Source organism: Ovis aries, chromosome X (genome assembly GCF_016772045.2).
Source record: "Ovis aries strain OAR_USU_Benz2616 breed Rambouillet chromosome X, ARS-UI_Ramb_v3.0, whole genome shotgun sequence".
Classification (NCBI taxonomy): domain Eukaryota; kingdom Metazoa; phylum Chordata; class Mammalia; order Artiodactyla; family Bovidae; genus Ovis; species Ovis aries.
In genome coordinates this window covers 85,885,137-85,897,363 of record NC_056080.1, presented here as the reverse complement: position 1 = coordinate 85,897,363, position 12,227 = coordinate 85,885,137, and the positions used below count along the sequence as shown (strand labels likewise).

Genomic DNA, 12,227 nt, shown 5'->3' with positions numbered 1-12,227 from the left:
ACAGAAGGAACCCAGCTTCCCAAAGCCCAAACTGCCCTGGCTCAGGCACTGACACTCGAGGGCTTCTCCTGGAGCCCCACTGCCCTGCCCTGTGTTGCCTTGTTCTGGGACTAGGGATGTCGCTCCACCTTCCTCATGTGGCTGCAGCTCTTAGATGATCACTGCCGGTGTGGGGGTGGCCTGCTCTTCCTAGTGTCCCCACTGTTAACACGGCCTGTCACAGAGCACGAGCTCCCTTAAGTCCTGTGGAATAAATGAGCCGGGAGCAGGGCCTTATTTAGTTGGATTAGTTTTCTCCTACTTTCTTAAATAATAACCTGGGAAACCCAAATAAACTGAGATAGCTTAGCTGTATAAAATGACAGACAAAAAGTATAAGAAGCAAGATTTTGCTATAATCACATTTTATTTTCTAATTCTTTCACCAAGTACCTTACTGCTAGGTAAGTTCACATTTCCAAAATACTTATAATTCCAATCTCATGTTACCATGTTCAGGGTCACAAAATAAAATTGGAAAGTTCCCAAACTCTTTTAAAAACCAGCAAAACTGTTGTCCTTAAACTGGGTAAGTACAAATACATGTGTGATCAATGTCATTCACAAAGTTAGATACTGAAGTTTATTAAGCCTTAAGCTGAAATACACATTTGAAAAATTCCTAAAGAAAACAGAGATCAGTCTCCATGTCATCGCAGAGAACAGGAACCTAAAAATGCTACACACCGGGTTCCCCAAGTGGCCCAGGCCATCACTTCTGAGAAGGCTGACTGCTCCCTTTTCAATCACAGAGGGAAGGATCAGCCTGGCTGCTGCTCTGGCTCAGGACCCCTCGTTCTCCTCCCTCACAGCCTCTGCAGAAGGGAATGGGAAGGACCTAAAAGCCCTTCGGTTGACCCTGAGCAGATACTCTGTGAATTTCTCCTTGCTGGTCTCTGCAAAGGCCCGGGGACCCCACAGGAACTCGAAGCGAGCAGGGTCACTGTCAGGCACCTGCCGGTACTCCAGGTACCCCTCTCGCACCCACACTTGGGTCAGCAGCTCCCTGGGCTCCCCAAAGATAGAGTGCTCCTTCCAAACACACACTCCCATCTTGTTGAGTGCTCTCCAGATCTCTTCCTCAGGGCCGCGATCCCCATTCTGGAGGATCAGGCTGAGGACCACCACCAGGAGGCCGGCCTTGGGCAGGCCTTGCTCACCGCTCTGTATCACATCACAGGTGAGGCCCAGGCAGGGGACCATGATGTAGATGGGCGCAGTTTCTACCTGCCTCACATCTATACCAAAGACCAGCAGAACGCATTCAACCGCTTGGCGGAAGACCACCGGGAAGTGCTCCTGGTTACCTCCGAGGACCGTATGCAGCAATTCGGCATCAGAGGTTGGCTCCTTGGCTCGATACTTGCAGAGCAGGAACTTCACCATGTTAGCCACCATTTTATTCAGAGCTTCCTGGGGCAAGGCCTCCTCAGCGGCGCACAAAGAGACTGGGCAGGAAGAGGCTGAGGGGTTGCTGCCTCCCTCTCTCAGCCCCCTAAGAGCTGTGCTTCCTCCGGGCCCTGGGCCTCGCCTGGGTCCTGAAGGTCTTTCTTGGGCTTCCTTAGCTCACTCATCTTGACCTCGAGCACGATACCTGGAATCAAACCACAGACAAGAGTGAGGCAGGGGACATTGTGGACCATGGGCCTCAGCTAAGAAATACACCCTGGGTGGTCGACACAGGCCACTTATAGGTCTCCTCTTGAGGGGTGCTCTCGGCCTCACAGCGGCCATCCTTCTGGGCAGTCTGACCCCCAGCTACCCGAAGGAGGAAGGGCAGTGGCTCTCCTGGGTGCAGCCAACACAGCCAGAGGTTCTGGGGCTGACATGGTGGGGGCATTAGGGATTTGTGGGGTCCCCTCTGTTCTGGGATGGGGAGCCCCTGGTGCTCATTCATCCACCTTCCTCACCTTGACTCCTGGTACTGCCTGGACCTCCTCTTTTCTCTGACCTCTGGACACAGGCCTCAGACCTCTGCTCCTGGTTCCTGGAACCCCTGTGAGAAAAATGGAGGGGGCCCCTCGGGGGTAGATTGTGGCACACCCCTGGACTCTGAGCGCCCCCCCCAGTTGTGGGGGAAATGGTCCCCTTATAGCTCCCTTGTAGTGCCCACCTTTCCCCTGCCACAGCCTGGACCCTGCCCTTTGGGGGCCTGCAGAGTAACTCATAACAAGACCTGAGTCCAAAAGGAAAGCGCTAAGGCGCCCCACATGTGGTTGCACCTGCCCAGGGCCTCCCGCGGGTCCTAGGCTGGGGAGATGCTCCGTCCCCACTTCGCGTCCAGCCTGGACTCCCAGCACTGACCACAAGGGTGGGTTTGGCTCTGTCCGGGGAGTCCACCCTCTGTGGATCCGAAGCCTCCACCCTCTGCCTGAGCACCTCACCTCCCCGGGCCCCTAAGCCAGAGGTCGACAAACTGCTCATCCTGCTCAACCCGCTCTGGGACCTCTAAGACCCCCATCAAGGGCAAGGATCCCTCCCTGTGTTGGGGTCTAACTGCCTCAGTCCTTCCCCGCCTGCAGCCTGGATTCCAGGCAGGCCCTGGAATTGGCCCGTCCTCCATTTTGAGGCCCCGCCACTCTCACCCGGTCCCCTGCCTCTCTGAGACCTGATATCAGGAAATGCGGCGTGAGGTCGTCCTGCCTGGGGACTACCAGGGTCCCCTCTGTTCTGGGGTCCCGCTCCCCTCACTCCTCCCTCAGCATCCTCACCTTGACTCCCAGTAGGACCGGAGCCCTGTCCTCCCCCAGTCTGAGGCCTGGCTCCTCACACCAGGGCCCCAGTCTCTCTTGAGACCCGGATGTCAGGAAGTCAGGACAGGTGTAGTGTGCTCTTCTCACCCCAGGGTCTCCCAGGGCGGGCGACAGGGGCAGGGATCTGTGGGGCTCCATCAGTACTCCTTGGGGGTCCCCTTATCGTTCCTCAAGGCCTTACCTTGTCTCCGAGTACAAGTTCAGATTCTCTCCTCTCCCCAACTGAGGCCCCGCCCCTTATACCACGTGCCGTCTCTCTGAGACCCGGATGTCAGGAAGTCAGACCATGCCTGCTGTTCTTATCCTACCTCACGGTCTTCAAGGACCGACAACAGAGACAGCTTTCTTTGAGGTCAAGGGTCCCCTAGTCCCCCCTCAGCGACCTCAACTGCTTACCCCACAGGACCTGGAATTCTCTCTGCCCACCTGAGGCCCTGCCGCCTATACCAGGTCCCCAGTCTCTCTGAGACCTGGATGTCAGGAAATGCGGCATGTGCTCATCCCACCCTATGTGCTCCCTGAGCCCACTCTGTGATGGGGTCCAGGTTCCCCTCAGTCTTTCCTCAGGGTCCTCACCCAGACTTCTTCAGAACCTAAGCTCCTCCCCTTCTCCTTCTAAGGCCCGCCGCTTTAAAGCAGGTCCCCAACCTGTCAGAGACAGGGATGCCAAAGCTAGGACACACTGCCAAGTGCTCATGCTGCCGCCAGGGATGCCTAGGGCTGACAGCAGGGGTGGGATCTAAGGGGTCCTTGTGTCCTCCTCAGGGTCCTCATCTTGAGCTCTGGAAGGTACAGGATGTCCCTGAGTTTACCGAAGGCTGGACCCTTACACCAAAGCCCTCATTGCCCTGAGACCACAGCTTCCAGAGCTGCTGGTCTCCTGGGCCAGTGGAATGGCCTCTACGAAGAACATGTGAGGTGCACACTGGGATATGAGAGCCCCTGGTGCTGGGGTTTCGCCTTCCAGGGACTGGACAAACTCCACATCTGTCGTTGCATTAGCTCCCCACTGAGTAAGATATATGGCCCTGAAACCAGAGGAAACAGTGACCCCACCTACCACCACTCCCAGTGACCCACAAGGGAAGTTGTGCTTCTGGTCCCCCGAGTAGGTTCTGCAGTTCCTCAGCGGGGCTATCTAGCCGTTACCCACTTCTAACTATTTACATTTGACTTCACATTATATTAAGGCAGATGGTCAGGCCCTGGGACACACTAAGCACATTTGAGTTCACACTACCCAGCCTCATGTGGCTACTGGTTACTCTATTAATGGTGGTGACAGGACATGCTCTTCCCAAAGGAAGATGGTTCCCCAGGAGATATCATAACAGTCCTACTGACCTATGAGCCATGGTTCCCACCTGGCACTTTGCGCTCCTCTCCATAGAGGTTCAGGCACCGGTTCCCCATCCACATGTCTCCTCTTCTCCTGACCCAGCCCTGCCATGTGATGAAGGGAAAGGGAGAGACGGATGGACCCCAGAAGGAGGGCAGAGGGTGAGGACTGTGTGGTCTTCATGTAGTTCTGCCTTGAAGCTCAGCTCCAGACTCCTAGGCTGCATCCCTGCCCCTTGCTCCCAGGGCTCTCCACCCTCCTCAGTCCCTCTGGCTGCACCACTCCCAGGATACCATCTGCAGTGCCCAGAATCCAAAATGCTCCTTCCTCTTCCACCCTGTCTACATCATAACTATTCCTGGAGGGCTCTAGGAAGAGAGTAGTTCTAAAACACCCACCTTCTGACTGTGCCACTGGGAGGAGCCCAGGTCCTCACCCTTGGCCCTGAATGGATGGCACCTGGACAGAGCTTCCATCAGTCACTCATGCAGGAGCCCTTCCTGCTTCTTGGGAGCTCAGCCCCATGGATGTGGCACCACTTGCATCCAGAACATCTTTCCACCCCATCCCAGATACCAGCACAAATGGGATGTGGTGGTGTCCTACTTCTCCCAGTGTCCTCACTGCTAACACAGGGCCTTCTACAGAGCAGAGGACCCATGAAGTTCTGAGGAATAAATGAACCAGTGAGAAGGGGGCTTATTAATCTCATCAATTTTCTCCTAGTTTCTTAAATAACAACCTGGCAAAATCCAAGTAAACAGATGCAGATTAGCTGTAGAAAAGGACAGTCAAAACCTGTAAGAAGTGAGAATTCACTACAATCGTTTTTTATACTCCAATTTTTCCACCAAACTATATACTGCTGAGTAAGTTCACATATCCAAAATAGTTGTAATTCCAATTTTTATGATCTTGCTCAGGGTCACAAAATAAAATGGGAGACTTCCCAATCTCTTTTACAAAACAGCAAAACTCTGGTCCTTTAACTGGTTAAGTACAAATACATGTGTGATCAATGTCATTCACAAAGTTAGATACTGAAGTTTATTAAGGCTTAAGCTGAGAAAACACATTGGAAAAATTCATAAAAACAGATTTATTTCCACATCATCACAGAGAAAAGGAACACAAAGATGTTATACACAGGGTTCCCCAGTGGCCCATGCCATCACTACTGAGAAAGCTGACTGCTCCCTCTTCAGTCACAGAGGGAAGGATCAGTTTGGCAGCTTCTCTGGGTCAGGACTCCTCTTCTCCTCCCTCACAGTCTCTGCAGACAGGGGTGGGAAGGCTCTGGAAAACCTTTGGCTGACTCTGAGCGGATACTCCGTGACTTCCTACTTGTTGGTCTCTGCATAGGCCTAGGGACCCCACAGGAACTCGTATTGATGAGGGTCGTTGTCAGGCATCTGCTGGTACTCCAGGTACCCCTCCTGCACCCACACGTGGGTCAGCAGTGGCCTGTGCTCCCCAAAGACGCATTGCTCACTCCTAACACACACTCAATCTGCTGAGTGTTCCCCAGACTTCCTCCTCAGAGGCATGGTCTCCATTCTGCATGATCAGGCTGAGGACGAGCACCAGGAGACCAGCCTTGGGCAAGCCCTGCCTACTGCTCAGCATTGAATCGCAGGTGAATCCCAGTGTGGAGACCATGATGTAGATGTGCTCCATGGGGTCCACCTCCTTCACCTCAATGCCACAGACCAGCTCCTTGGCCTGATACTTGAAGAGCAAGAAACTTCATCAAGTTAACCAGCATCTCATTCAGAGCTTCCTGGGACAAGGCCACTGCAAGGGAGACTGGCGGGGAGGAGGCCAAGGCGGATGCAGCCTCCCCTGCCTCAGCCCCCAAGAGTTGCTCCTCCTCCGGGTCCTGGGCCTCGCCTGGGTCCTGAAGGTCTTCCTCAGGCTTGCTCAGCTCACTCATCTCGATCCCAAGTGCAATGCCTAGGATCGAAGCACAGACAGGAATAAGGCAGGGGGACAGATGGGGACCATGGGCCTGGGGGAGGGAGAGGATGAGAGCGGCCTCTGCTGAGAACCACGTCCTGGGCAGTCTGACACAGACCATGTACAGGTCTCCTCTTCGTGGGTGCTGTCAGTCCCCTGCCTATCTGAAGGAGGAAGTGAGGTGGCTCCTCAGAGTGCAGTCAGCACAGCCTGAGATTTCCAGGGCTGACAAGGTGTGGAGATTAGGCCCTTGTGGGGTCCCCTATGTTCTGGGATGGGGAGCCCCTGGTGCATACTCAGGGTACCCGCCTCACCTTGACTCCTGGCACTGCCTGGACCTCTTCTGTTCTCTGACCTCTGGACATGGTCCTCAGACCTCTGCCTTCACCTCCTGGTTCCTGGATCCCCTGTGAGAGAAATGGAGGGTACACCACAGGGGTGTCCTATAGCACAGCCCTGAGCCTTCCGTGACAGTACAAGGGGTGGACTCTTTGAGGTCCCCCAGGTGTGTGGTGGGTGGTCCCCTCAGGGCTCACTTGTAGTGCTCACCTTTCTCCTGGCACGACCTGGTCCCACCCCTCTGGGGGCCTGCATTTCCGGAAACTCAGAACAAGACCAGAGTCTGAACAGAAAGCACTAAGAGTCCCAACATGTGGCCGCACTGCCCAGGGCCTCCTGTGGGTCCTCAGCTCCTCCTCACATCCTGCCTGGCCTCCCAGCACTGACCACAGGGGCAGGGGTCTGCTCAGTCCTCCCTTGGTATCTGGCAAGTCCATCCTCTTTGGACCTGAAGCCTCAGCCCGCCGCCTGATCGCCTCAGGTCTCGAGGTCCCTAAGTCAGAGGTCAAGAAACTGCTCACCGTCTGCGGCCTCCAAGACCTCCATCAGAGGCAAGGATCCCTCCCCATGTTCGGGTCTAACTGCCTCATTCCTTCCTCTCATGGAGCCTGGGCCTCAGGCAGGACCTGGGTTTGTCCCGTCCTCCATTTTGAGGCCCTGCCGCTCCCAGTCTCTCTGAGACCCGCACGTGAGGAGGGCAGACGGGCCCAGTGTGCGCTTCTCACCCCAAGGGCCCCCGCGGCCGACTTCAGGGGCGGGGACTGTGGGGTCTCTCAGTCCCCCCTCGGGTCCCCTCAGCTCTCCTCAGGCACCTCACCTTGCCCCCGGGCAGGACCTGGATTCCCGCCTCTCCCAGCTGAAGCCCCGCGCCTTACACCAGGGCCCCATCTCTCGCAGACGCGCGAGTCAGGGAGTCAGGCCACGCCTGCTGCACTCACTCTACTCCACTGTCGCCCTGGACTGACAACGCAGACAGGCTCTCGGAGGTCTCCTCTGACTGGGGCCCAGGGTCCTCTCAGTCCTCCCTCGGGGTCCTCACCTAAACGCCTTCAAAGCCTAAGAGTCTCCCCTCCAATCTCTGAGGCCCCGCCCCTTATGTCACGTCTCCAGTGTCTCTGAGACCCTGAGCTCATGCCCCCACGAGAGTCGCCCCCGACTGACAGCAGGTGCCGGGACCTGTGCGATTCCCTGTGTCCTCCCTCAAGGTCCTCATCTTGAGCCCTGGCAGGTCCGGGGATGCCCCTTGCGTTGTCTGGAGGCAGGGCCCTCACACCAAGCCATCACTTCACTGAGACCCCAAAGGGAAGTCTGTGGGCACGACATCAGGGCTCCAAGCCCAGGGCTTCCCAAGCTGAGATGATCTCCCGGGCGTTCCTCAAGCCTCCTCCTGCTCTTCACTTTGCTCTCAGCAGGTCTGAGCACCACCCTCTGTCCCTGACCTTGCTCCCCTTAGAACCAGGCCTCCCCAGCCAGGAGCCCGAGAAGCTAGTGGGAGTGGGGGGCTCATCCCCACAACCCTGCCAAGGCTGAGAGCAGTGATGACCTGGATTGTCCTGGGGCCCCAGAGCCCCCTCAGGGTTCTAGCACAGCTGGGTTCCTTCACTCTGCTGACCTGAACCCAGGCACCTGACCCAGGCCCTCACTTCACTCCCATCGGGATCAGTGACATTACATCTGGACGCCACGCCCCAGGGTCCCCCAGGGCTGTCAGGAGGGCTGCACATGCATCCACTGGGGACCCTCAGCTTCCTCTGGTCCTCACCTTGAGTTTTAGCAGAACGTGAGCACCTCCCTCTGCCCACCTGAGACTGCATCCCAAAGACAAACCCCTGAATCCCCAAGTTCACTGAGGAAGTGAGGGGGGTGGTGGCTCAGCCTGACAGCCCGGACCAGGGCCCCCAGGATTCCCAGTAGGTGTGGAGTTGTATTCTATGAGACCCTCTGTTCCAGGGTGACTGGACATCCTTGTCCTCTCTCAGGAGGGGGCCTCCTTAAGCCTTGAGAGAAGGCTGCAGCCCTAGCACAGATGCTAGATGGGGGCCTGCTGCACCCATGACATTGGGGGAGCACAGGGAACCACTCACCTTCCCATGGGGGCCCCTCAGCATCACCAGACTTTGGAAATTTTTGTTTAAATGATGTTGTTTTAGCTGAAGACGGTGAGGAGTGGCAGGTGAGTTAGCAAGAACTCAGCAGCCTGGAGATGGCCTTTGGCCACTCACAATGGCTTCACTCTCCTCTCTGCAGGATCACCAGAATTGTCTCCTTGGTGGCTCTCTCCCCACTGGTCTGCACCGATGCCCCCACCATGGGCCCTTCTTGTGCAGAGTGGCCAGAGGGGCTCTCAGGGGCCAAGAACTTGTGACTCGTGGGTTCTAAGTCCCCACTGGCCTGACTTTTTCCCCAGAAAGGAGAGACATTTGGGAGGAAGGTGGGTGGCTGGCCTGCCCTGCTCCTGGGGCCCCTGAGGGCCAAGGACTCTGCCTCAGTGCAGTCTAGCCCAGCCCCCATGATGGCCTGGCTGCCCCAGCCCCCTCAGAGGCTGGAGGTGCTGCCTGAGGAAGGCTTGGATGTCCCCAGATTTCCTGAGGGCGGGGATGTGCAGAGCTCATCATCTGGTGGGGTTTGCATGGGACCTCGGGGAGCCCCCTTGCCAAGACCTCAGACCTTGGAGATAGGGACCTTCCCTCTCTTTCCAGAGGCTCAGAGGTTGGTTGAGAACCTTGCTGCCTGGTCGTAGGCCTTGCTTGTGGGGTCAGGCGTGGACAAGACCCAGGCTATGCTGTCTCATCAGCCTCCCCTGCTGGTTTGTAGCTCGATTCATCCCAAGGCCTTTCCTCATGACAGTTGCCACAGAGTCCCAGGCGGTTCCTCCTGCAGAGAGCTAGCACTCGAGAGCACGGCCAGCTTGGCTCATCGCACGCTAAGCCTTGTTTCTGTCATCCAGAAATCAGCCTTTTTCAGCCTCCCCACCTCATCCCTGTTTGGCCATGGCACCTCCCTTTGTGAACGGACAGAGCAAGGGAGCCTGGAGGACGAAAGAGCCACTGAGGACCCAAGATGAGCACTTGGCTGAGGGAGGCTCGGGCAGGGCTGGGGGAAGTGAGTTGCCCATGGATCACTGGCTCCCCGGGGTCTGCCCAGTTGGGCCTCCGGGGTCACCCTTACCTAGTTGGAGCACTTGTGAGGCAGGGCCCCTCTCTGAGACACCCTGTCTGGTTGAATTGCATTTCCACTCTCCTAGACACTGTTGCCTGTGTGGCCCCGGGGACAGAACTAATTCTGTGCCTCTTGAGCCACCTGGCCTCTCCTCTGGTGACCTGGGCACGCCTGGGGCTCGAGACAGTTTCACTGCCCAGGACCAGCCCATCAAGTCCATGCTCGCTCCCTACACTCCTGCGTGACCGTAGGCTGCTGCCTCAGCCCGGCTCAGGAGGATGCGTGCTTAGCCACTTCACTCCACAGACATCAGTCAAAATCTACCAAGGACTGAGCAGTGGGAGTGAAATACCACATGGGTCTCTTAATGTCAGGCAGCCTTGATTTTGTAAATAAAATGTGCCTTTTGTGACAAGCAGATGACTTGAGATTACAATCTGCCCATCTCTGTTTTCTCTGTAGGTTTATAGGTAAGCAGGTGCCACACATGCTGAGGTTTCTGGGAACGTGGTTTTTAAATAGCAGCATCTGCATGTGATTCCAGGTCAGGAGGCATACAGAAGTCAAGACAAAAAAAGAACGAAGCCTTCTGAAAAGGTAAGGTGTTCCCGAGGCAGTGCACCTTCGTAAGGGGCTGCATTTTGGCTTGGAAGTGAGCAGCCTGTTCGGGTGTCATGGCAGCTCAGTGCTGGGGCTGACCGAGCCCTGGCCTGCACTGCCCCAAGTCCTTTCTCAGGGCCTCCTCTGCCTGCGCCAGACTGCCAACAAGGGAGACCCAGCCTTCTGGTTCCGGTGGACTGGTGTGTGAGCTCTCCCCTCACCTGACCTTGGAGTTCTTGTCTCTGCAGTGCAACCTTCGAGGGCCATTTGCTATGCTCCTCAGGACAAATTTTCTTTTAAGAGAAAACACGTTATGAACTGGACACCCCAGTGATCAGAGGGTGCTGAGGTGTGACACCCTCGAAGTGCTCAGCTGAAAAAGGAAAAGAAAAGAGAAACAAGAAAATGACACCAGATGCGGGCCCTGCAATGAAGCCAAACCTCGGGCCTGGTGTCCAGACACCAGCGAGCCCCCAGACTAAACACCCACAGACCTCGAGCAGGGACTGCAGGCTCCAGCCCTGTGGGTCTCAGGGTAGTAAGGGCTCTGTTGGGGCCTCTGACAAGGGGAAGCTTAATTTCTCCTCATCTATCAAGTGAGGAACCTGCTGGACAGTGTCCCTGTGCCCATGAAGCCACTCTGCCAGGCTCTTGTCCAGCCCTTGATGGGTCTCTTCAGTGAGTGGGTGCAGACTGTCTGCAGGACTTCCCCAGGTCTGCACGAGGTGCCCGCATTGTGCCGGGGGTGAGTGGCCATCTGTCTTGCCTTCCCGAGCAAGCAGCTGCCTGAGGTGACTCAAACACTCAGCCAGGCCCAGCATGGAGGCACAGAAGACGTGTGCTGGGCGGGAAATTCCTTGTGTTTTCAGCCTCTTTATTGCCCTGCAGTGTTCTGACCCCAGGGCCACCTCTATCTGTCTGAATAGGGTGCATGTTTGGGGTCCTCTGGGGGCGCACCTGAGGGGGGTGGGGATTATGGGAAAGAATGGCTGGAGATTATGGGAAAGAGGGGCTGCCTGAGCAGTAGTAGAAGGGGTTCAGGGCCTGAGCGGTCAAGGTCAAGTTGGGGTCTGGCCTGGCAGGCACGACGGGCATCCAGATGGCGCACAGAGGTACCAGCATGGCCACTGGGAGCTGGCCAGGGGGCAGGTTGAAGATTTGGGTGGGCACAGTGGTGGGGCCCACCACCACCATGGGAGGAGCCATCTGGACAGGAGGCCAGGTGAAGCAGAGCCACTGGCTCTCGATGGGCAGGGCCACCTGTCAGGACGGACTAGAGAGAAAGGAACCTGCGTGCTCTTGGGCTGCCAGGTCTCAGGACCCATCAAGGGGAGCAGGGCTGCTTTCCCAGACCAGCAGCAGGGGCGACATAGGTCCCGGCCAGGCCAGTGGCGGGGACAAGTTCCAGGTGGCTCGCAGTCCCCTGGGCAACCTCAGGGCAAGGTGACAGGCCATCCTGTGGCTACACGGTGCTGGGTGCAGGAGGGACACCCAGGGCTGCAGGCCTGCCCTTCGCCTGCCAAGACACAGACTTCACGCCCACTCTCCTCTTCATCTTCCCCAGGAGGTGTGGACTGTCTCTCTTAAACAGGGGACTGCAGCAGAACTGTAACTGGGGTTCACTGAGAGAGAGAGAGAGAGAGAGAGAGAGAGAGAGAGAGAGAGAGAGAGAGAATAGCAAAGTCCTAGTATCAAAAGGAGGCTTACTGAAACCAGCACCCTCCTGGCTAGGCTCCTGGGTGCCCTCACCCAGCCATCCCCAGGCCTCATGGAGAAAGTGGGACCCTGTCCCACAAGAGGCAGTGCCCCAGCTTGCCCATCCTCAAGACTCACTAACTCACCATGACCTCTTGCCCTTGGAAAATGACTCAGAGTGGCCCAAGGATATCCATACAAGGTCCTGAGAGGGGACTTGGCATTTGCAGCGGGCAGACTGCAGAAGTTTCTCTGCTTTCTATGCAGGTGTTGACCCTTGGCCTGCACTTCCTCAGCTGAGCAGGACACTTTCCAGAAAATGACCTGTGCTTCCCTGCACTAAACTT

At 56.6% G+C, this 12,227-nt stretch overlaps 2 pseudogenes; both read right to left on the bottom strand.

Moving 5' to 3' along the window:
* Window positions 1–822: 822 nt before the first annotated feature.
* LOC114111433 (melanoma-associated antigen 8-like) lies at window positions 823–1,613 on the bottom strand (annotated as a pseudogene).
* A 3,622-nt stretch (window positions 1,614–5,235) lies between these two features.
* LOC114111169 (melanoma-associated antigen 8-like) lies at window positions 5,236–6,754 on the bottom strand (annotated as a pseudogene).
* Window positions 6,755–12,227: the final 5,473 nt, after the last annotated feature.